The 24221-nt window shown below is 38.4% G+C and overlaps 1 long non-coding RNA gene across 2 annotated transcripts in view; it reads left to right on the top strand.

The window, feature by feature from the left end:
- Positions 1–22998, top strand: part of LOC147915964 (uncharacterized) — a 39158-nt gene extending 16160 nt beyond the window's left edge. Inside the window, exons 2-3 of one of the 2 annotated variants that reach the window (XR_015553649.1) lie at positions 18860–19009; positions 22146–22998. This is a non-coding gene — a long non-coding RNA (uncharacterized LOC147915964). Of the gene's footprint in view, positions 1–18859; positions 19010–21853 lie in introns of both variants that reach the window. The other variant, XR_015553648.1, reaches the window with a different exon arrangement.
- Positions 22999–24221: the final 1223 nt, after the last annotated feature.

Below are 24221 nucleotides of genomic sequence, written 5' to 3'. Positions count from 1 at the left end.
GCTGAGAATCACATTCTAGCAAAGGGAACTCAGTCTTGAACAAAGAGGCACATCTGGAGGGAGAGAAGCCTCCCAGTGCCAACAAAGAATTAATATTTGCATGCACACATTTGGTTTGGCTTGTAGCTCTTTTTTTTAACTTTCTTCTCTACCCCTAACACAGAACTGGATTAGCCTCTTTCACATACTTTTAGGTTGCACGAGAAAGGGAGAGAAAGATAAGGAATAGAAGAAGCAAGTGTGACAAGCTCTTGATAATTATTAATCTTGATGATAAGGATTTGGAAGTTCATTATACTATTTACTTTTGTGTATATTTGAAAATTTCCATAATGAAAAATATTTCAACTAAAATTTTTAGTTTAAAAAAACTTTTCATAAGTGGGGACTTTATTACCAACTTACAGATATAAAAAGATTATACAAGAATACTATGAAAAATTGTACATCAGGAAATTGGATAACCTAGTGGAAATGGAGAAACTCCTAGAAATACACAAACTACAAAAACAGACTCAAGAAGGAATAGAAAATCTGAATAGACTCAACACAAGTAAAGAGATTGAATCAGTAATCAAAATTTTCCCAGGAAAGAGAAACCCAGAACCAGACGGCTTCACTAGTGAATTCTACCAAACATTTAAAAGGGAATTAACATCAACCCTTCCCAAACTCTCCCAAAAAATAGAAGAGGAGGGAACACTTAACAACTCATTCTCTGAGGGCAGCATTATTTTGATACCAAAGCCAAACAAACACATCACAAGAAAAGAAAACTACAGATCAATATTCCTTATGATTTTTGGATGCCAAACTCCTCAACAAAATACTAGAAAACCGAATTCAGCAGCATATTAAAAGGATTATACACCATGACCAACCAAGTGAGATTTATCCCAGGAAAACAAGGGTGATTCAACATAAGAAAATCAATCTACATAACACATCATATTAATAGAGCAAAGGAAAAATACCACGTGATCATCTCTATTGATAGGGAAAAAACCTTTGACAAAATCTAACAACAGTTCATGACAAAAACTCTTAATAAACTAAAAATAGAAGAGAATTTCCTTGACGTGCTAAGGAGGATATATGAAAAACCCACAGCTAACATCATACTCAATGGTGAAAGACTGAAAGCTATCCCCTTTACAACAGGGACAAGACAAGGATGCTTATTCTTGCTACTTCTATTCAATATTGTACTGAAAGTTCTAGCCAGAGAAATCAGGCCAGGAAAAAGGGGGGGAAAGGCATCCAAACAAGAAAGGAGGAAGTAAAATTATCTCTATTTGCAAGTAATATGATCATACATAGAGAAAATCCTAAAGAAGACACACACACACACAATTAGAGCTAATTAACTAATTCAGCAAAGTAATAGAAATCAAGACTAACACAAAAGTCAGTTAGATTTCTATGCACTAACAATGAACAATCTGCAAAAGAAATTAAGAAAACAATTCCATTTATAGTAGCATCAAAAGAATAAAATATTTAGCAATAATTTTAACAAAGGGGCAAAACTTATAGACTGAAAACTACAAAATGCCGATGAAAGAAATTAAAGAAGACTTAAGTAAGTGGAAAGCTCTCCCGTGTTGATGGATTAAAAGACTTGACATTGTAAAGATGGCAATACTCCCCAAAGTGATCTACAGGTTCAGTGTAATCCCTATCAAAATCCCAAGCCTTTTTTTGAAGAAATAGAAAAGCCAATCTTCAAATTCATATGTGATCTCAAGGGACCATAAACAGCCAAAAAAATCTTGAAAAAGAAGAGCAAAATTGGAAGACTTATACTTCTCGATTTCAAAACTTACTACAAAGCTACAGTAATCAAAAAACACTGGTATTGGCATAAGGAGTGATATGTAGGTCAATGGAACAGAATTGATAGTCCAGAAATAAAACCATACATCTATGGCCAATTCATTTTCGACAAGGGTGCCAAAACTATTCAAAGGGAGAGAGAACAGTCTCTTCAACAAATGAGGCTGGAAGAGCTGGATATCCACATGCAAAAGAATGAAGTTGGACTCTTACCTCATACCGTATGTAAAAATTAACTCAAAATGGTTGAAAGACCTAAATATAAGAACTATAAAACTATAAACTATGAAACTATCAGAAAAAAACATAGGGGAAAATCTTTATGGCCTTTGTCCTAGTCCATCTGAGCTGTTATAACAGAATACCATAGACTGGGTCGCTTACAAACAACAAACATTTATTTCTCACACTCCTGGAGACTAGGAAGTCCAAGATCAAGGTGCTGGCAGATTCAATGTCTAGTAAAGGCCCACTTCATGGTTTGGAGTCTTTTTGCTGTGTTTTCACATGGTGGAAGGGGGCAAGGGAGATTCATAGGTTCTCTTTTAAAAAGGGACTAATCCCATTAATGAGGGCTCAGTCTTTGTGACCTAATCACCTCCCAGAAGCCCCACTTCCAAATAGCATCACACTGGGGATTAGGTTTCAATGTATGAATTTTGAGAGGACACATTCAGTCTATAGCAGTCTTGGATGTGTCAATGGAATTTTAGCTACGACACTAAAAGTACAAGCAACAAAAGGAAAAAATAGATTGGACTTCATCAAAATGAAAAGTTTTGTTCATCAAAGAACACTATCAAGAGAGTAAAAAGACAACCCATAGAAAGGGAGAAAATATTTGTAAATCCATAGATGCACAAAGCAGACTAGAGGTTGTTAGAGGCTGGGAGGAGGGGTATGTGGGGAGTAACTGGTAATGGGTACAGGGGGGTAGGTAATAAAAATGTCTTGGAACTAAATGGAGGTGATGGTGGCACAGCATTGTGAATGTACTAAATGCCACTGAATTGTATACTTTAAAGTGGCTAATTAATTTTATGCTATGTGAATTTCATCTCAATTTAAAAAAAACTTTCAGGCAAACAGAAATCAGTTAAGAGATGCAAAAGTAGACTAGAAAAACAAGATGGGTGCCATATGGTGACTACAGATCAGCAGTTCTTTGTGACCATATGTAGTCTTCTTCCTTGGAGACTTCCAGACAGAGAACTATGCAAGAGGAAATGGCTCCTACATATTCAAGTGGAAGCACAAACAGGAACATTGTGTTTTGTAAAGTTAATGTGATGACATTTGTACTCTCAGGCTGCTGAAGCTCAAGCCATGTGGGATAAATAAAGGCTCTAATGTTATAAGAACCTTGAGAGACTTGTAATCAAAGTTCTATAAGGATAAAAAGGAAGAAGCAATACGTCTTTCAGGAGCAAGTCCAAACGAGTTAGGAAGACAACTTTAAGTGAATAATGGCTATACAGTTCCTCTCTTCAAATCCTCACAAGAATCCTAAAAGGTAGAATTATCATCCCCATCTATGGCAGAGATTACTAGTCCTGCCTCCCCATCCATATCCATTTTTTTTTTTTTGTGAGGAAGATCAGCCCTGAGCTAACATCCATGCTAATCCTCCTCTTTTTGCTGAGGAAGACCGGCTCTGAGCTAACATCTATTGCCAATCCTCCTCCTTTTTTTCCCCAAAGCCCCAGTGGATAGTTGTATGTCATAGTTGCACATCCTTCTACTTGCTGTATGTGGGACATGGCCTCAGCATGGCCGGAGAAGCAGTGCGTCAGTGTGCACCTGGGATCTGAACCCGGGCCGCTAGTAGCGGAGCGCGCACACACAACCGCTAAGCCACAGGGCCAGACCTCCATTTTGTTTTAATAGAGTTAGAATTTTTAGCTGAGCACACACCTGCTCAAAATAAAAACATTTCTCAGACTCTCTTGCAGCTAGGTCTGGCCATGTGACTAAGTTCTGGCCAACTATATAAAACTACAAGTGTCATGTGGCAACTTCTGGGAGTCTTCCTGAGGAAAGAACTTGTGCATGCTTTGTTCCTTTTTCCTTCTTTCCCCTTCCCTCCTTCCTGCTGGCTGTAATATGTCTCTAGAGTAGCTGAGGACCATGAGATAATTTCTGGACCATGAGATAATTTCTATTTTAGGAACAGAAAGCAAGCACGGCAGAGCAACCTGGGTGCCTGAGACTATGGAGCCCCACACCATTCCTAGATGACCTAATTCTGGACTCAAGAGAGAAATTCATTCTATCTTGTTTAAACGAGTCCTATTTGGAATTTTCTTAAGTGTAGCTAAGTCAAATCCTAATGGATACACCATTTTACAGATGACAAAACTGAGAGGGTCAAGTGCACAGATCACACAACCTGAAACTCATGAAGCTAGAATCCAAATCCAGTTTCACTTAATTCCAACAATCATGCTGTTTCATCTTTGTAGATTCTCCTTTTGGGATTCTCCATGATCTGGTCAGAGTCTACAATTCTAGATTCATCTTTTGCCACTTGTCCACATACCATAGGTTTAGCCTTTTTGAGAGATTTGGGCCAGTAGAAAAAAGGACATGGGAAGATAGCATTTGAACAGAATTTAGGATGGATGACTTATGTTTCCCCAGACCACAGTCCCTCAGGGTTATAGTAAGGTAGCAAAACAACAACAAAAATAGTAAAACACAGCAAAGTGCAGAAATCTCCTCCCCCAAATCCTTCCATTCTTCTTTCAGTCCTTGAGTGATGTCTCATGTTTTCAGAAGAGATTTTATGAGGTTTGGGGATCAAGAAGTTCTGCCTCTGGACTCATTTTACAGCCCTGACCATTCTTTTCCTCTATGCTTGATTGTCTCATCCTTCCAGGGCACTCGTGGGTGTTGCCAGAGATATCATTAATGTTGTGGTCTGTTTGAACGGCACCCATTAGAGTTGTGCAAAGCGACGGTTCTGAATTAGCCCCTTGTTCTGTTTCACTCAGCAAGTCAGCATACTAACATGGAGGAAATCATCCACCTCACAAACTGTGGCATTCCTGTAAGCTGATGTGCTCAGCTTCTTATTACCTCTCTAATAATACAGATCTTTCAGTTGGCTTTTTTGTTTTTTGCATCCCCCAACACGATAGAAATTACATGCTGACTTATAATGGGAAACAATCTCAGGGACATGAATCATGATACATTTTAATTTGTCTTTCCCTTCTGGTTCTTTATCTTTGTCCTCAAACCAAAATGGTACCATTAAGTCCTGTCCCCCACATTAGGCTGAATTGATGAGAGCATTACTTCGTATATATTCATTCAATAAATATTTATTGAGGATATACTATGTATCAGTCACTATGTGAGAAGCCCAGGTACAATGTTGTCTGCCCTCAAGGAGTTACAATATAAGGGTGAAGTTTGGAATCTAGTGGACATCAGATGTCAGCCCCTACATTGTCTTTTCAATGAGGTTTCATGGGCTCTCATGTACGTAAATCCCACGTTGGACCTCTCATTTGCCCACAAATTGTGCCTGGGTATATTTTATCTGTGTCAACAGATCTTTGCTTTGAGATTTCTGATAGAGTTGGGTAAAATTTCCATAGAAAGAGAAGAGGGGGAAGGACCATTGGCCTCACATTCATCTAGCAACTGGTCACAAGGGGCTCAAGTCAGAAACTTAGAGATCATCTAAAGCCAGTCCTCACATTAGATTGATCACTAAATCCTCTAATTTCTATTTCTTACTAAGGCTCAAATTCATCCTCTCCTCTCCATTTCTACTGTCACTGTTTTAGTTCAGGCAAACATCACTTTTATGTGTTTGCAATAACATCTGTATTAGTCTACTAGGGTTGCCATACAAAACACCACAGTGGTATTAAGCCAATGGATGGCTAAAACAACAGAAATTTATTTTCTCACATTTCTGGGGGCTAGAAGTCCCAGAACAAGGTGCAGGCAAATGCGGTTTCTCATGAGGCCTCTCTTCCTGTTTTATAGAAAATCATTTTCTCACTGTGTCCACACATGGCCTCTTCTCTGTGCACATGGAGAGAGAGAGAGAGATAGCTGGTGTCTCTTCCTCTTATAGGGGAACAAGTCCTATTGGATTAGGGACCCACGCTTTTGACCTCATTTAACCTTAATTACTTCCCTAAAGGCCTTATCTCCAAATACATTGGGGGTTAGGACTTCAACAAACGAATTTAGAGGGGACACAATTCAGTCCATAACAACCTCTACACTAAAGTCTAAGTGATCTTTCCAAATCACAAGGCTGATCATGTCATTTTGCTTAAAATCCTCCACAGTTCTGCGTCATTTAGGGTTCTTTGGTGGAGAAACAATTGTCACTGATCATCTTAAGGTATTTCAAGAGCTTACAGGATTGAAGGGGAGGCTGACCCTTGGAATGAGGCAGTTCCTGATGGCAGTTTCAGTAGTAGGGATCCCTGGTTGGTCTTGTTTGGGTACTTATGCTGCAATGAGTGGACTCCATCTGCTTCTTCTCTCCTTATGTTACACTGCTCAAAATACAAAGTCCTTGATTGTACAACATTGTGAATGTACTTGATGCCACCGAACTGTGCACTTAAAAATGCTTAAAGTGGTGAGTGACATCAGCATCATGGTGGAGTGAGCACTTCCCTTAGACTCTCCCCACTAAGATCTAATGAAAAGGACATTCATAAACCAACAGAGGACATTCACACAACACAAAAGACGTCTGAGTGAACCACACGACCATACGTCTGAAGGTGGAGGTGCTGGGGCCCCCAGGAGGAAGTGGAAGAAGGTAAGGAGATCTCTTCTCCCTCCCTGACAGCGACCTAGGAAGCAGGACCGCAGGTGCATAGCTCTGAGAAAAGACAGGCGGCCCTCTGCAGGAAGGCATTGACTCTCCAAGTTCTCTCACAGTTGGTGTGAAAGCCTTATACAGAGGAGCCTAAGTATTGCAGGGGTGTCTTCATCAAGCCAGCACCCCAGAAGAGCAGATAGTGAGGGCACAGCGAGAACACCCTCAGGATGGTGCTTGTGAAAGGAAGCACCTCTCCCCCTGCCTGGCACTCCAGCTTAGCCGGTAGGCCAGAGCACCTGTGCATACATTAGAAAAGCAGCAGCTACAGATGCCAGGGATCAGGGTGGGCTCAGAATACACAGCTCTTGACCCTTCCCCCCCAATGGCAGCAGGTGGAACCTGTGACCAAACACTATCACTATGCGAAGGCAGAAATCCATGCCATTGAATACTATGAAGAAATATATTAATAAGACCAGAAGGAAAATGACAAGCACCCAGAAATCAATCCTGAAGGCACAGAAATTTACAATCTAAATGACAGAAAATTCAAAATGGCTATCATTAAAAAAACTCAACGAGTTACAAGAAAATACAGATAGACAATTCAATGAAATTGGGAACAAAATTAATGAACAGAGGGAATTCTTCACAAAAGAGATTGAAACTATAAAGAAAAACCAATCAGAAATGCTGGAGATGAAAAACACAATGGATGAAATAAGGAAAAATCTGGAATCCCTGAATAACAGAGCTGATATTATGGAGGATAGAATTAGCAGCTTGGAGGACAGAAATATAGAAATGCTTCAGACGGAGGGGAGAGAGAACTAAGACTAACAAGAAATGAGGAAATTCTCCAAGAAATATCCAACTCAATTAGGAAATGCAACATAAGGGTTATAGTATTCCAGAGGGAGAAGGGAGAGAGAATGGAGCAGAAAGCTTGTTCAAAGAAATAATAGCTGAGAACTTCCCAAACCTGGGGAAGGAGCTGGAAATATAAGTAGAAGAAACTAATAGAATTCCTAAATACATCAGTGTTAAAAACCTTCTCCAAGGCTTATAGTCGTAAAACTGGCAAAAGTCAATGACAAAGAAAAATATTAAGGGCAGCAAGGCAGAAGAAAATAACTTACAAAGGAACCCCTATCAGGCTTTCAGTAGATTTCTCAACAGAAATCTTACAGGCCAGCAGAGAGTGGAATGATATAGTCAAAATTCTGAAAGACAAAAACTTTCCAAGAATACTCTATCCAGCAAAAGTATCCTTCAGCTATGATGGAGAAATAAAAACTTTCTCAGATAAACAAGAGCTGAGGGAGTTCATTGGCACAAGACCCCCCCCACACACACACACACAAGAAATGATCAAGGAGGCCCACAACCTGAAAAAAAAAAAAAAAAAAGAAAGGGTTTAGCAAGCCTTGAGCAAGGAGATAAATAGGCAGACAAATTCAGGAAATTTCAGCTCTCTATCAGAACAGGTTAGCAAACAATTATGACATTAAAGATACAGGGAAGGAAAATATCAAAAATAAATATAATCTCATCATTTTAACCACAAACTCACAACACAAGATGGAATAAGTTGTGACAACAATAACTTAGAAGAGGAGGATAAAAGGGATGGAATCAGCTTAGATTAAGGAAATAAGAGGTTATCAGAAAATAGACTATGTCATCTACGAGATTTTTTATACAAACCTCATAGTAACCACTAAACAAGTAATCAGAACAGAGAAATAAATGATAGAGAGAAAATTGAGAAAACTATCATAGAGAACTTCTAAACTGAATTGGTAGTCCGAAATACACAGGACAAGAAACAAGGGAAATACAGAACAACCAGTAAAGGAGAGATAAAATGGCAGCATTAAGCCCTCATATATCAGTACTCACTCTAAATGTAAATGGATTGAATTCTCCAATCAAAAGACACAGAGTGGCAGGATGGATTAAAAAACAAGACCCAACAATATGCACCCTCCAGGAAACACATTTCAGCTCTAGAGACAAAGACAGTCTCAGAGTGAAGGGATGGAAGATAATACTCCAAGCTAATGGCAAACAAAAGAAAACAGATGTTGCCATACTTATATCAGACAAAGTAGACTTCAAGATAAAACAAGCAATGAGAGACAAAGAGGGGCAGTATATAATGATAAAAGGGACACTCCACCAAGAAGACTTAACACTTATAAATACATATGCACCCAACACAGGAGCACCAAAATACATAAAGCAACTATTAACAAACCTAAAAGGAGATATTAACAACAACACAATAATAGTAGGGGACCTTAACACCCCACTCACATCAATGGATAGATCATCCAGACAGAAAGTCAACAAGGAAATAGTGGAATTACATGAAAAACTAGACCAGATGGACTTAATAGATATATATAGAACACTCCATCCAAAATCAGCAGAATATACATTCTTCTCAAATACTTGTGTAACATTCTCAAAGATAGACCATATGTTTGGAAACAAGGCAAGCCTCAATAAATTTTTGTGTGTGTGTGTGTGAGGAAGATTAGCTCTGAGCTAACATCTGTTGCCAATCCTCCTCTTTTTGCTGAGAAAGATTGGCCCTGGGCTAACATCTGTGCCCATCTTCCTCTACTTCATATGGGATGGCGCCACAGCATGGCTTGACAAGTGGTGTGTCAGTCTGTGCCCAGGATCTGAACCTGTGAACCCTGGGCTGCCAAAGTGGGGCACGTGGACTTAACAACTGTGCCACCAGGCCAGCCCGCCTCAATAAATTTAAGAAGATTGAAATCATATCAAGCATCTTTTCTGACCAAAATGCTATGAAACTAGAAATCAACTACTTGAAAAAAGCTGGGAAAGTGACAAACATTTGGAGACTAAACAACATGCTACTGAACAAGAAATGGATCAATGAAGAAATTAAAAGAGAAATCAAAAAATATCCGGAGACAAGTAAAAATGAAGATACATCATACCAACTCATATGGGATGCAGCAAAAGTAGTCCTAAGAGGGAAATTCATAGCAATACAGGCCCACCTTAACAAACAAGAAAAATCTCAAATAAGTAATCTTAAACTACATCTAACAGAATTAGGAAAAGAAGAACAGACAAAGCCCAAAGCCAGCAGAAGGAGGGAAATAATAAAAATTAGAGCAGAAATAAATGATAATTGAACCCCCAAAAAACAGTAGAAAGGATCAATGAAAGTAAGAGCTGGTTCTTTGAGAAGATAAACAAAATAAACAAACCATTAGCCAGACTCACTAAGGAAAAAAGAGAGAAGGCTCAAATAAATAAAATTGGAAATGAAAGAGGAGAAATTACAATGGACATCACAGAAATACAAAAGATTATAAGAAAATACTATGGAAAACTATATGCCAACAAATTAGACAATCTAGAAGAAATGGATATATTCTTAGACTCATACACCCTCCCCAAACTGAATCAAGAAGAAATAGAGAATCTGAATAGACCAATCACAAGTAAAGAGTTTGAAACAGTAATCAAAAACTTCCCAAAAAATAAAAGTTCAAGACCAAATGGCTTCTCAGGAGAACTCCAGCAAACATTCAAAGAAGATGTAATATCTATCTTTCTCAAACTATTCCAAAAAGTTGAAGAAGATGGAACAATTCCTTTACGAGGCCAATTTTTGACAACAATTTTATGAGGCCAACATCACCCAGATCCCAAATCCCGACAAGGACAACACAAGGAAGGAAAATTACAAGCCAATGTCTCTGATGAACATAGATGCAAAAATCCTCAGCAAAATATTGGCAAACCGAATACAGCAATACATTTAAAGGATCATACACCATGATCAAGTGGGATTTATACCAGGGACACAGGGAGGGTTCAACATCTACAAATCAATCAATGTGATACACCACATTAACATTATGAAGAATAAAAACCACATGATTATCTCAATAGACACAGAGAAAGCATTTGACAAGATCCAGCATCCATACATGACAAAAACTCTCAATAAAATGAGCATAGAAGGAAAGTACCTCAACATAATAAAGGCCATATATGACAAACCCACAGCCAACATCATGCTCAATGGGGAAAAACTGAAAGCCATTGCTCTGAGAACAGGAAGAAAACAAGGTTGCCCACTCTCACCACTCTCATTCAACATAGTACTAGAGATTTTGGCCAGAGCAATTAGGCAAGTAAAAGAAACAAAGGGAATCCAAAGAGGCAATGAAGAAGTGCAACTCATGCTGTTTGCAAAGTACATGATTTTGTATATAGAAAACCTTAAACAATCCATTGGAAAACTATTAGAATTAATCAACAACTACAGCAAAGTTGCAGGGTACAAAATCAACTTACAAGAATCAGTTGCATTTTGGAGCCAGCCCGGTGGTGTAGTTGTTAAGTTCGCGCGCTCCACTTTGGCGGCCTGGGGTTCGTGGCTTTGAATCCCAGGCGTGGACCTGCACACCACTCACTGAGCTGTGTTGTGGCAGGCATCCCACATATAAAGTAGAAGAAGACGGGCATGGATGTTACCCAGGGCCAATCTTACTCAGCAAAAAGAGGAGGATTGGCAATGGATGTTAGCTCAGGGCTAATCTTCCTCACCAAAAAAAAAAAAAAAAATACGTTGCCTTTCTATACTCTAATAACAAACTAACAGAGAGAGAGAACTCAAGAATACAATCCCATTTACAATCACAACAAAAATAATAAAATATCTAGGAATAAATTTAACCAAGGAGGTGAAAGACCCATACAAGTAAAACTATAAGATATTATTGAAAGAAATCAATGATAACATAAAGAAATGGAAAGATATTCCATGCACTTGGACTGGAAAAGTAAATATAGTTAAAATGTCCATACTACCTAAAGCAATCGACAGATTCAATGCAATCTCAATCAGAATCCCAATGACATTCTTCACAGAAATAGAACAAAGAATCCTAAAATTCATATGGGGCAACAACAGACCCTGAATAGCAAAAGCAATGCTGAGAAAAAAGAACAAAGCTGGAGGCATCACAATCCCTGACTTCAAAATATACTACAAAGCTATAGTATCAAAACAGCATGGTACTGGTTCAAAACAGACACACAGATCAATGGAACAGAATTGAAAGCCCAGAAATAAAACCACACATCTACGGACAGCTAATCTTCAACAAATGACCTAAGAACATACAATGGAGAAAGGAAACCCTCTGCAATAAATGGTGTTGGGAAAACTGGACAGTTACATGCAAAAGAATGAAAGTAAACTATTATCTTTCGCCACACACAAAAATTAACTCAAAATGGATCAAAGATTTGAAGGTAAGACCTGAAACCATAAAACACCTAGAAGAAAATGTAGGCAGTACACTCTTTGACATCAGTCTTAGAAGGATCTTTTCAAATACCATGTCTACCTGGGCAACAGAAACAAAAGAAAAAATAAACAAGTGGGACTTCATCAGACTGAAGAGCTTCTGCAAGGCAAAGGAAACCAGGAACAAAACGAAAAGACAACCCATCAACTGAGAAAAAATATTTGCAAATCATATACCTGACAAGGGGCTAATCTTCAAAATATATAAAGAACATACACAACTCAACAACAAAAAACCAAACAACCCAATCAAGAAATGGACAGAGGATATGAATAGACATTTTTCCAAAGAAGATATACAGACAGCCAACAGGCACATGAAAAGATATTCATCATCACTAATCATCAGGGAAATGCAAATCAAAACTACATTGAGATATCACCTTACACCCAGTAGAATGGCTATAATTACCAAGGCAAAAAATAACAAATGTTGGAGAGGATGTGGCGAAAAGGGAACTCTCATACACTGCTGGTGGGAATGCAAACCGGTGCAGCCACTATGGAAAACAGTATAGAGATTTCTCAAAAAATTAAAAATAGAAATGCCATAAGACCCAGCTATCTCACTGCTGAGTATTTATCCAAAGAACTTGAAATAAACAATTCAAAGAGACTTATGCACCCCTATGTTCATAGCAGCGTTATTTACAATAGCCAAGACGTGGAAGCAACCCAAGTTGCTAATGAGTGGATAAAGAAGATGTAGTATACTACTCAGCCATAAAAAAAGACAAAATCGTCCCATTTGCAACAACATGTATGGACCTTGAGGGTATTATGTTAAGCGAAATAAGCCAGACAGAGAAAGACAAACACCATATGATTTCACTCATATGTGGAAGATAAACTAACACATGAACAAAGAGAACAGATTAGTGGTTACCAGAGGGTAAAGGGGCATATTTATATGGTGACTGACAAATAATAATGTACAACTGAAATTTCACAATGTTATAAACTATTATGACCTCAATTAAAAAAATGGTTAAAATGGCAAGTTTTATGTTATATGTATTTTACCATAATAAATGAAAAATTAATAATGATCTTGTAGCAAATACTGGAAATTTTCAGGAAAGCAATTTTAGAGCAATGAAACACAAATATAGCTTTTAATCTTTTGGAGGATTAAATGACACATGATAATATATGGAATTAAATAAATATGATCAAGTTAAATAAAACTGATACAATCGTGTTTGACATTGGAAGTAATAAAGAGAGAGACAGGGCCGGCCCTGTGGCTTAGCGGTTAAGTGCGTGCGCTCCGATGCAGGCGGCCCGGGTTCGGATCCTGGGAGCGCACAGACGCACTGCTTCTCCGGCCATGCTGAGGCCGCATCCCACATACAGCAACTAGAAGAATGTGCAACTATGACTTACAACTATCGCCTGGGGCTTTAGGGGAAAAATAAATAAATAAAAAATTTTAAAAAATAAAAAATAAAAAAAAATAAAATGTCTGACTGGGAATGCTTCCCTTGTCCAAAATTAAAAAAAAAAAAAAAAGAGAGAGAGACAAAGAGTCAGAGAAACACAGAAGGTGACCAGACCTTAACAATTCTTCTTTCCTCCAATGAGGAAAACACTTTTTTCAGGTGGTGTCAATTTCAGTACTAAGCACTGAAAGGACTTTTAGAAAGCATCATTTCTAGCACAAAGCAATATTTTCATCAAACTAACTTAAATCAGTCTAATGGTTTATATTAGTAATTATGGGAAAAAAATTCCTTGATACAGGATTATATCTCTAAGATTTGCTTAAAAAAAAACCTGGGGACTAGAAGAAATGGAGAAGTGTATAGAAAAGGCAGATGGGCCATGATAAATCATTGCTGAGAATGAGTTTGGGTTCATGGAGATTCAATATACTATTCCTTCCACTTTTGTATATGTTTGAATTCTCAACAATAAAAAGTTTTAAATCCTAAAAAAAAAAAAAAAAAGTTTCAGGGCAGAGAGTGTAGTTGGTCTAGTTTAGGTCACATGCTCACCCCTTGACTATGCCAGGGGTGTGTGAGAGGAAAGTCTCAGGGGAAGCCTCTAGGGGCTCCTTTGGTTTTTGTTCTAGGAGAGCACTTGGGCTTATCATCCTGTCAGTGAGACACAGTGGGGAAGAGGTAATTCCCCCAATGGACTTTGGGGTGCAGTTAGGAAGACGGATGGCGACTGAGTGGCCAAATAATGACAAATGTGCACTCCTTTGCATGACACATGAGGCACTTTATCAACTTTCCTCCCTCATCTTCTGTCACCTGTGCTGCACCCTGCATGCAAGCCAGGCCAGCCACATTGTGCCGTCACGCACCCTGCTCTTTCTTGCCTCTGTGCCTTTCCACACGTTGTTCTATCTGCCTGATAGGTTCCTCTGCTCCTTGTCCCCAGTGAAAGTCTACTTGTCCTTCAGACATCATCACCCTTGACTTTCTAAGCAGGAGATGGTAGACCTTGGATGGTTCCCAACTCTTCATCTCACAATAATAGTTAGAGCAATGTTTCTACCTCAGAATCAATGGGAGAGCTGATTAAAACACAGATTACTGGACCCTACCCTTAGAGTTTCTGACTCAGTAGGTCTGGAGTGGAGTCCTGAGAATTTGTATTTTTAACAGTTTCCCAGGTGATGCTGCTGCTGCTGCTGCTGGTTTGGGGACCATACTTTAGAACGCTCTGCTTTAGAGCACTGGTGTCTAAATCTGACAACACATCAGCCTCACCTATAGAACTGTTATGAAATATGATCTACTGCAGACCTGCAGAACCAGATACTCAGAGTGGAATCTGGGAATCTGCTTTTGTTTTTTGCTGAGGAAGATTTGCCCTGAGCTGACATCTGTGCCAGTCTTCCTCTATTTTGCTTGTAGGTTGCTGCCATAGCATGGCTGCCAACAAGTGGTGTAGGTCCATGCCCAGGAACTGAACCTGGGCCACCGAAGTGGAGCATGCCAAACTTAACCACTAGGCCATGGGGCCAGCTCCTGGGAATCTGCATTTTTAATAGATTCCCCAGCTCTTATTTCTGAAGTGATCTTGACACAATTTTTTGGATAGGCATTTGCAGTCCATTGTAATAGTCTGTGGGCACTGATTAGTCAGCCCCTTCACCTCCTTTAGACAGAGTGACAGAAGAGCCTGGTATATTTCTTCCTAATATGACAGAGGCAGCCCTAAAAAAATGGTGCCATCTTACCGGTTAAAAGATTATATTAGTGAAGAGTAACATAGTTGTACACAAATATTCAGAAAATATTCATCCTTGTTAGTAATTTAAAAATTTAAATTAAAATCAGATATCAATTTCTACCTTTTAAATGAGCAAAACATTAAAATAATTTAATAGATTAGAGAGGTTAGGGTGAAACGCATACTCTCATTTATTGCTGTTGGCATGGCATATTGACACACTCTCTTTGAAAAGTAATTTGACTTAATCTCCATCAAGAGCCAAAAAATGTTTGATTTTGTTATCTTGATTCAGTGACCTTTGATTCAGTAATCTCACTTCTGGGAATGAATCTAAAGAAAATAAGGCATAATATATTAAAACTATTAAAATGTATATATGGTAAAATGTATATAAAATGTATATACAATATTATTATAATAGTAAAATGCTGGAAGCAATCTAAATGTCTAAAAATAGAGTATTGGTTAAGTAAATACATGCAATTAATGGATTATTATAAAGCAATTTAACTGACTGGTTATTTATTCAGTCATGCAAAAAATAAAATAGTTGTCAAATTATCCCCAAAGGGTTATATTAATTTACACCCTTCTCAGCATTGTACCTGTACTTCAATGACAATGGACATTATCATTTAAAAAAAGCCATCAATAGGGGCCGGCCAGGTGGTGCAAGCGGTTAAGCACGTGCACTCTGCTGTGGTGGCCAGGGGTTCACCGGTTCAGATCCTGGGCACGCACCGATGCACTGCTTGTCAGGCCCTGCTGTGGTGGTGTCCCATATAAAGTGGAGGAGGCTGGGCACTGATGTTAGCCCTTCCTCAGCTAAAAGAGGAGGATTGGCAGATGTTAGCTCAGGGGTGATCTTCCTCACATACACACAAAAAAAGCCATCAATAGTATCTTGTTTTATATATTACTTTCATCATGGAAAAAACACTAAAATTATATTTTTAAAAGATTATGTCAAGTAGGGAGGGATGTATACTAGGTGCCATGGTTCAATATCAGTATTTTTATTTTTTTTAATTTCTGTGATTGTACATGGCTTAAATTTTGAATTGGGTTAATTCAGAATAGCTTTTGCCCCTAAAAAGAACTATTCACTGAAGGCCTGATGGTATCTTATTTGTTTTCCTCTTACTTAACACTATATATTTGATTCAGTTAATCCTGATTGCCCATAAAGGACAAATTTCTCATATGTATCTATTTGTATTCATCTAAATAAGGAATCATATGTGAAACACATCATAAGCCTTTAAAATGTTCCGCTATTTAGGCCCAGTAATTATATTCCTGAAAATAAATGCTAGGGCTATAATCCAAAATGGTTATGATATTTCAAAATTATCCAATAAAAGGGGAAATTTAAGAAAATTATATTACATTTATAAGGTGGTTTAATAACATGGGAAATGTTATAATGTTAAGTAGCAAAAGCAGTAGATGATTAAGCTTGAATGCTTATTATGATCATAACTATGTAAAATAAGCATTTAAAATACTGCAAAAACTCTAAAATGCTAATCTCGTTATACGTGAAGCATGAGAGAATAGATAATTTTCTTTTTTCTTTCTACTTATCTATGTTTTCCAAATTTCTTTTACAATGAGCATGTATTACTTTTGTATTTAGAAAAATAAAAAAATATAAAGCCTATTTCAGTTGAAATGGACAGAAACACAACTCAAGTTAATTTAAGACAAAAAGGGAGAAGAGTTGAAGGGAAAGGGAGGAAGAGGGAGAGAGTTCATGGAAGGATTTGGCTTCAAGCCCAGGTTGAAATTATATCACCAGATCTCTCTCTTCCACCCTCCCCTAATATCTCAGTTCAGCCTCCTCTGTGTAGTGACCTCATTTTCTTCCATCTTGCAGGCTGCCAGAGAATTAGGTTGCCCACAGCTCTAGGCTTACATCATCTGCTTTAGGAATCCTGGTGGAGAGACCTCTCTCCCCCAATGTCTACATATCAGTTCCAGAGATGGACTCTTATGGGCCCTGTTTGGGCCACACGCCCACCTCTACACTAATCACAATATCTGGGGAAGGGAGTATTAAGATTGGGTGGGCTTGTGACATGTGCCCATTTCTATTCAGAAAGAGAAGATCTGGTACTAGAAGAGAGAAATAGCATGGTGGCCAGCCAAATGAAGAAAGATATTGGGCAGCACAGTATGCTATCATAGTTCACTGTTAGCACCTACACTCTTGCCTATTTGAATGTGCAATTCCAAACACGGCCCATACGGAATTAAATGCAACACCTCCATGTACAGTTCATCTCCCAACAAGACAACCCAAAGTCTCGTCCAGTGACCACATTGTCTTAAAGTCTAAGATCTCTGGCCCATATGCTTTCCTCTTGTTCAGGTGGAAATGGGGCTCCTTCTGCTCCTGCAATGCAAATATCATCTAAATTGCTTCTCTTGCAATAAGCAGGTTCTTTAGTGAGTCAGTCTTGCTGCCCTGGGTCTGCACATATGAGAAGCAAATCTCCCTCACCCATCGTATCCCAGAACGGCAACCACTTTAGCCACTAACTACTTGTTGGCCTGATTATGGAGCCTGGTATTGCCTTATGTTTTGAACAATTGCAGGTTTGTTCCCAAGTTAGATTTTTCTGGCAATACAACTCCTTTCAGATCTCAGTGGGCTTTTTGCCAGTTTTATACCTGGGGATTCCATAAACCAATACCAGAAATCTTACCCTGCCCTTGCAGTTTCTGTCTCTTAGCAACAGATCTCAGCCTTGCGCATCCTATAGGCTCTCAAGTTGCTGTCTCCCTTAATGGCTAACCTGCCCCTAGGCTGTAACCCAACGGATAGTGTTTTGCCACGGGCATGATTTCTAATTATGTTTGCCAGGGAATAACATAGTTGTTTAAGAGAAACGGGAGAGGGAAACAAGATTCCCTAATTTTTACTGAGTCTCTGGTGTTTTTCCTGCCTCTCTCCTTTGTATTAATTTAATTTTATTTTTTTTTAAAGATTTTATTTATTTATGTATTTTCCCCCCAAAGCCCCAGTAGATAGTTGTATGTCATAGCTGCACATCCTTCTAGTTTCTGTATGCGGGACGTGGCCTCAGCATGGCCAGAGAAGCGGTGCGTCGGTGCACGTCCAGGATCCGAACCCTGGTCGCCAGCACTTAACCGCTAAGCCACGGGGCCGGCCCATCCTTTGCATTAATTTTAGATTGGGGTATAGAGTTCAGCTTTTTCAAATCAGAAAGAAGAATTATTATTTGACCCTCAGTGGTCCTAGATTGCTGGCTAGAGGCGGAGGGGGCCTCCCAGCATGCTGTTGCTTTTCTGCTTTCAGACAGATGAGCTTGGATTCAAGCTTGTCCCTTCCTCTTAGTTAGCAGGGCTTCTTCCTAGCATCTCCATATTTGCTTCATTCAGTTTTTCAGTATGTCCAGAGAAATGGGGTACCACGTTTGAATGGGCCTGGGTCGTGTGCCCACCTCCAAGAGGTTGGGGTTTACTGGAGAAAGGGAGGAGGCATGGAAATCCATGCTGAGTTAGACTACAGGCTACCATTAAACCTTTATCTTTAAAAGAATTTAGTACATCACATAAAAATGATCAAATCTAAAATTGAAAACGTATGAGTAAAAAAGATTCTTATGATCACACCTCATGTTTAAAAATTACAGAATGAGAAAGAGCCAGAACCAGAGAACAAGGAAAACAACAGAAGACTTTGTCACCTCGTCTCACACCATCAGAAATGCACCAGCCAATCCTGTAAATATTCAGCCACTTCCTTAGCTTTTGTCAACTGGCAGCTTCCGAATGTCTGACAGGTAGAGTCTAAATTTCAAAAGTACTTTTAGAAGGTGCATCGATTAGTGTTATATCCATCATTTTCATCTATATAAATGTTTTGTTTTTATAACATTATCTGTTTCTAAAATCTCCTTTCTAGGTTTATATTAGCTTTAGTGACTACCTAAGTTCACAACCTGATACTGGCTCAACACAAGGTTGACATGGGGAAAGCCATTGTAGAAAAGAAACGCTATTGTAACTTTGAATGACCTCTGACTAACTAACCCAGCCAGCTATGCACCCTCCAGGAGATCTAACTGCTCTGTAGATTATACAACCCCGGCTTGTGCATAGACCCCCCAGCTGCAATAAGATGATAACTTTGTTCTTTTAAGTTCCTTGGGAATGTGATGACCCCCAAACAGAGAGTCTATGATGATAGCCATCATCAATGAAAACTGAAAGATCTGGTGTGGTGACTCCCAGTCTGTAACACCAGAGGGTCAATATTCCTAACCCCCACTCCTATAACCCACTGGCCTATATAACTGGTATAAGATTTTGTGCCCCTTTAAGATGGTTCTTTCAGACATGAGTCAGCCATCTTCCCTCTTGCTAGCAAGCTGTAATAAAAAGTCCTTTCTTGGGGCTGGTCCAGTGGCATAGTGGTTAAGTTCGCATGCTCTGCTTCAGGCAGCCAGGGTTCGCAGGTTTGGATCCTGGGCATGGACCTATGCACCACTTATCAAGCCATGCTATGGCAGGTGTCCCACAGTAGAGGAAGATGGGCACGGATGTTAGCCCTGGGCCAATCTTCCTCAGCAAAAAGAGGAGGATTGGCAACGGATGTTAGCCCAGGGCTAATCTTCCTAAGTAAAAGAAAAAAAAAGCCTTTCTTTCCTACCTCCTTGCCTCTTGACTATTGGCATGTCTTGGCGGTGGGCAGATGAACCCCCTTTTTTGGAAAGTAACAAATCTAGAGGATTTCCCCTTCAGTTAAGAACTTTCTACCAGCTCTGAACTTCCTCACCCAGAAGCTCTCTTGGTCTCAGCCTTTTTGGTTTTGCATCTTGGTTCTGTGTCTTGTTTTTCCCCATAGGCCCAAGTCCAATTTAGATCCCTGGAATTGTGGACCTGGCCTCCTTATTCATGAAGATAGACTGGAAAACATAACTTCAATATTGTGCTAAATTTTTTGTTTTTAAAAAATAACCTTTTTATTTTGGAGTAACTTTAAAGATTTTATTTATTTTATTTTTTCCCCCCAAAGCCCCAGTAGATAGTTGTATGTCATAGCTCCACATCCTTCTAGTTGCTGTATGTGGGACTTGGCCTCAGGATGGACGGAGAAGTGGTGCCTCGATGCGCACCCGGGATCCGAACCCGGGCCACCAGCATTGCAGCGCGCGCACTTAACCACCAAGCCACAGGGCCGGCCCTGGAGTAACTTTAGATTTACAGAAAGTTTACAAAAATAGTACAGAGAGTCCCTGTATATCCTTCATTCAGTATCCCCTAATGTTAACATCTTACCTAGCCACAATGCATTTGTCAAAACTAGGAAATCAACGTTGATACATTACTATTAACTAATCTCCAGACTGTATGTGGATTTTACCCGTTTTCCACTAATGTTCTGTTTCTTTTCCAGGATCCAATCCAGGATAGCACATTGCATTTAATCTGCTAAATTTTAAAACAAATTATTTTTCAAGTCGTTACCAGTTAAGCTATGACAATTATGAAGAATGTGGCATTTTAATATTTAGGATAAACTATCCATTAGCAAAAACAACACAAGTTGTCAAGATGCCACTTGTTCCCTGATCATGAGCTCCTCCAGGAAAGAGTCTCTATTATTTATTTGGCACATTTTAGCTATATTTAGTTTCACACATTCTCCACAGGATGTAGTTTTCATAGCAGTAAGAGTTGAGAGAAGGAAAAGAAAATTCAAAGCATTGTAACTTTTAGTGGAAAATAATCTCATTCTTCCTAGTGTAATTAGTAGAGTTAGGGTTTCATTCCAGTGACATGCTATAAAGGTAGTGGGAATATAATTTATGAACACATTACAGGTCTGATCCAATCATCACAGTCTAAGCCACAGAAACCACAAAAGACCACAGAAACAGATTCTTGTCCAACCAACTTCTCCAGGGGGAAGGACACTTGCCAAAAAAACCCAAAAGTTCTCCCTAGGAGAAGAAAGCTCTCTCCAGGAGTAATATCTGGAGTGATTTGGGGGAAAGTGTAAGTTACTTTGCAATTTTATATAAAGATATTTTCAGACCCATAGAGGCTATCTGGATATAAGACCTGCTTTTTGAAAATTTAAGTGTCTTTCATTTTAAGAGAACAATATTATAATTATTATAACAAAAGAGCTATAAAGAATTCCACTTGAAGTCAATTCAAAGACTTATCCGATCCAAGAGAAATATAGAACTTTGCTAAGTGTATATTCCATCTAATTCCTCCCACAATTAATAGTTATTTTCAGGTGCTGTCATCAAATCACAGACTGACATCTAAAATTCCTGTCAAAGGCTCTTTTTCTCCACCCTAGAAAAAAAATTCAAGACTTATCTAAATTATTTTGTAAAACCGAAAGAAAGCAAAGATAGATGAGAAAAGCAATGAGAAACAACAAAATATTTTGCTGAGCATTAGCCTGTAAATAAAGAAGGCAAATGCAGATACCATGTGTTTAGATTTTTAGTTAACAATTTGTTTTCTGGAGGAATAAGGAATATACTAATTTAGCGAATTAATAAAAAAAGAAAGAAAACTGAATATTTACATAGTGCTTTATTGCTTCCTAATCACTTGCTTGCATATAATATATTGAATAGTTAACTGGTGACTTTATATTTTAGGCACAGCTGCCTTGGGGGCTGGCACAAAGTATACAATGTCTACTTGTCCTCTAAAGCCACTTCAAATGTAACTTCCTCTGTGAAGCCTTCTGATTGCTCCCAGCCCCTCCGTCAAGGAAGAATCTATATTCTTTCCTCTGTGCTCCCAAGATACAATACTAATTTTACATACTTCTAATGTAGCACTTATCACATTGTTGATTCTTTTAGGGACAGCATCTTACTTAAGCTTTTATCTTCATAGGTAAGTGGCAGTGTTATGGGCTAAATTGTGTCCCCTCCAAATTCATAGGTTGAAGCCCTAACCCCAGTACCTCAGAATGTGACTGTATTTGGAGATGGGGTCTTTAAAGAGGTGATTGAGTTAAAATGAGTCCGTTATGGTGGGCCCTAATCCAATCTGCCTGCTGTCCTTATAAGAAGAAATCTGGACACACAGAGACACCAGGAGACCTCTGTGCATGCACAGAGGAAAAACCAGGTGAGAACACAGCGAGAAGGCAGCCATCCGAAAGCCAAGGAGAGAAGCCTCAAAAGAAACAAAACCTGCTGACACCTTGATCTTGGACTTCTAGCCTCCAGAACTGTGAGAAAATTAGTTTCTGTTTAAGTCATCCAGTCTGTGATATTTTGTTGTGGCAGCGCTAGCAAATTAATACAGATGGTCACAGATAAATGACATATAGTAAATGCTTAAAAAATGGTAGTTATTATGTATAATCAGCAGTTATTATTATATATATATACCTCTTTTATATAGGTTATCTATGCATATGCTTAGCAAGTTTTAGGAATTTATGTGTCTCTGTGTTCACGTCTCCTTTATGCTTGTCTTTAGATTCTATGGGTATCTGTTTCTTTGTGTGTTAGGCAATTGAGTGAATTATTTTTTTAAAGCTTTGCATTCCAGAAATTTTGAAAGGATTCTTACTCGTTACAAAGACTTCTGTCATGGATAAAACTGTGTCCCTGAGGCAAATAATTTAGTTCTACAATTTAATTGTAGAAACATTTTATTCAGATAAAAGGTATAGAAAATTTTAAGGATTCAAATTAATTCAGGAGCTAAACATCTCTGAATTTAATTAATTAATTTTTCATAAACAATTTTTTTCATAATTAATGTAATTATTTTTATAAGACAAATGCAGAATGAAGAAATAAAGAGTTGATAATTTATGATAAAACCATGAGGAAAACATGCTACAGAAAAAACTGGGTCATAAAATTTCAGATCTTACCTGTATGATTTGTGGACCTAAGAAAAACATAAATTTGATCATGTCATTCTCTGTTCTCAGCACTGCAAGGGCTTCCACTCACATTTCCCTTGTCTTGAGGGCCCTGGGTGATCTGCCTCCATACTGCCTGTTTTGATTCACTTTCTACCTTGTTCCCCCTTCTCTCTGTTCTTTAGCCCCAGAAGCTTCCCTGTGGATCTTGAGACATGCTGAACTAATTCCATCTGCCGGGAGGACTGCTTTTCCTGAGAGTCACATGACTTGTCCTTTCTCCTTCATTCCAATCTCTAGTTCAATGTCACCTGATCAGGGAGTTCATTCATAATCATTCAGCTAAATAGCATCCCTTGTCATTCACTGTCTCTTTGCCTTTTATTTTTTTCAGAGCATTTATTAATACCCTGGCATTATGTCTTTACTTATCTGCTTATTGTCTCTCTCCCCCCTACCAGATTTTCAGCTCCATGAGGACAGGGGCTTTGTCAATAAAATGTTGGTTAAATGGAAATTTGTAGCATCAAACATTAAAGGCTGAGATAGCTTTCAATATTCCTTAATAATATAATGAATATTGCAATGAAGTAGTCAAATAATGCTGAAGAGACGCATCCCCCTGTAGATCGAGTACGTTAGGTTGCCCCAGAAATCTCTGTATTTGTTATTTTGTACTGTGTAGTTGATCCCTTGGAGGGTGTCTGTTCTGCCCAGAACTTTTATCCAGTATCTTGGAACTGCCCCTGGTCATCAGAAATGGATCCTTGATAGCTATACATAGGAAAGCTGTCCAATAGAAATAGAATGTGTACCACATATGTACTTTAAAATCTTCTAGTAGCCATATTTTTAAAAAGTAAAAAGAATAAGTCAAACTAATTTTAATATTTTGTGTAATCCAAGCAATCCAAAATATTATCATTTCAATATGTAATTAATATAAATACAATTATTAATGAGATATTTTACATTCTTCTATTGGTACTGTCTTCAAAATCTAATGAGTATTTTATACTGGTAGCACATCTCAGTTCAGATGGTAAATTTTAACAATTTAACAGTGAAATGTAGTTCTACCAAAATAATAAAGTTGCATGTAATGGAAAAATATTTTACATTGTTTCAGTTTTAAA

Source organism: Ceratotherium simum, chromosome 11, assembly GCF_057802395.1.
Source record: "Ceratotherium simum simum isolate JZ-2026a chromosome 11, ASM5780239v1, whole genome shotgun sequence".
Lineage (NCBI taxonomy): Eukaryota > Metazoa > Chordata > Mammalia > Perissodactyla > Rhinocerotidae > Ceratotherium > Ceratotherium simum.
The sequence above is the reverse complement of the archived record's forward strand: the minus strand, read 5'-3'. Positions and strand labels throughout refer to the sequence as shown.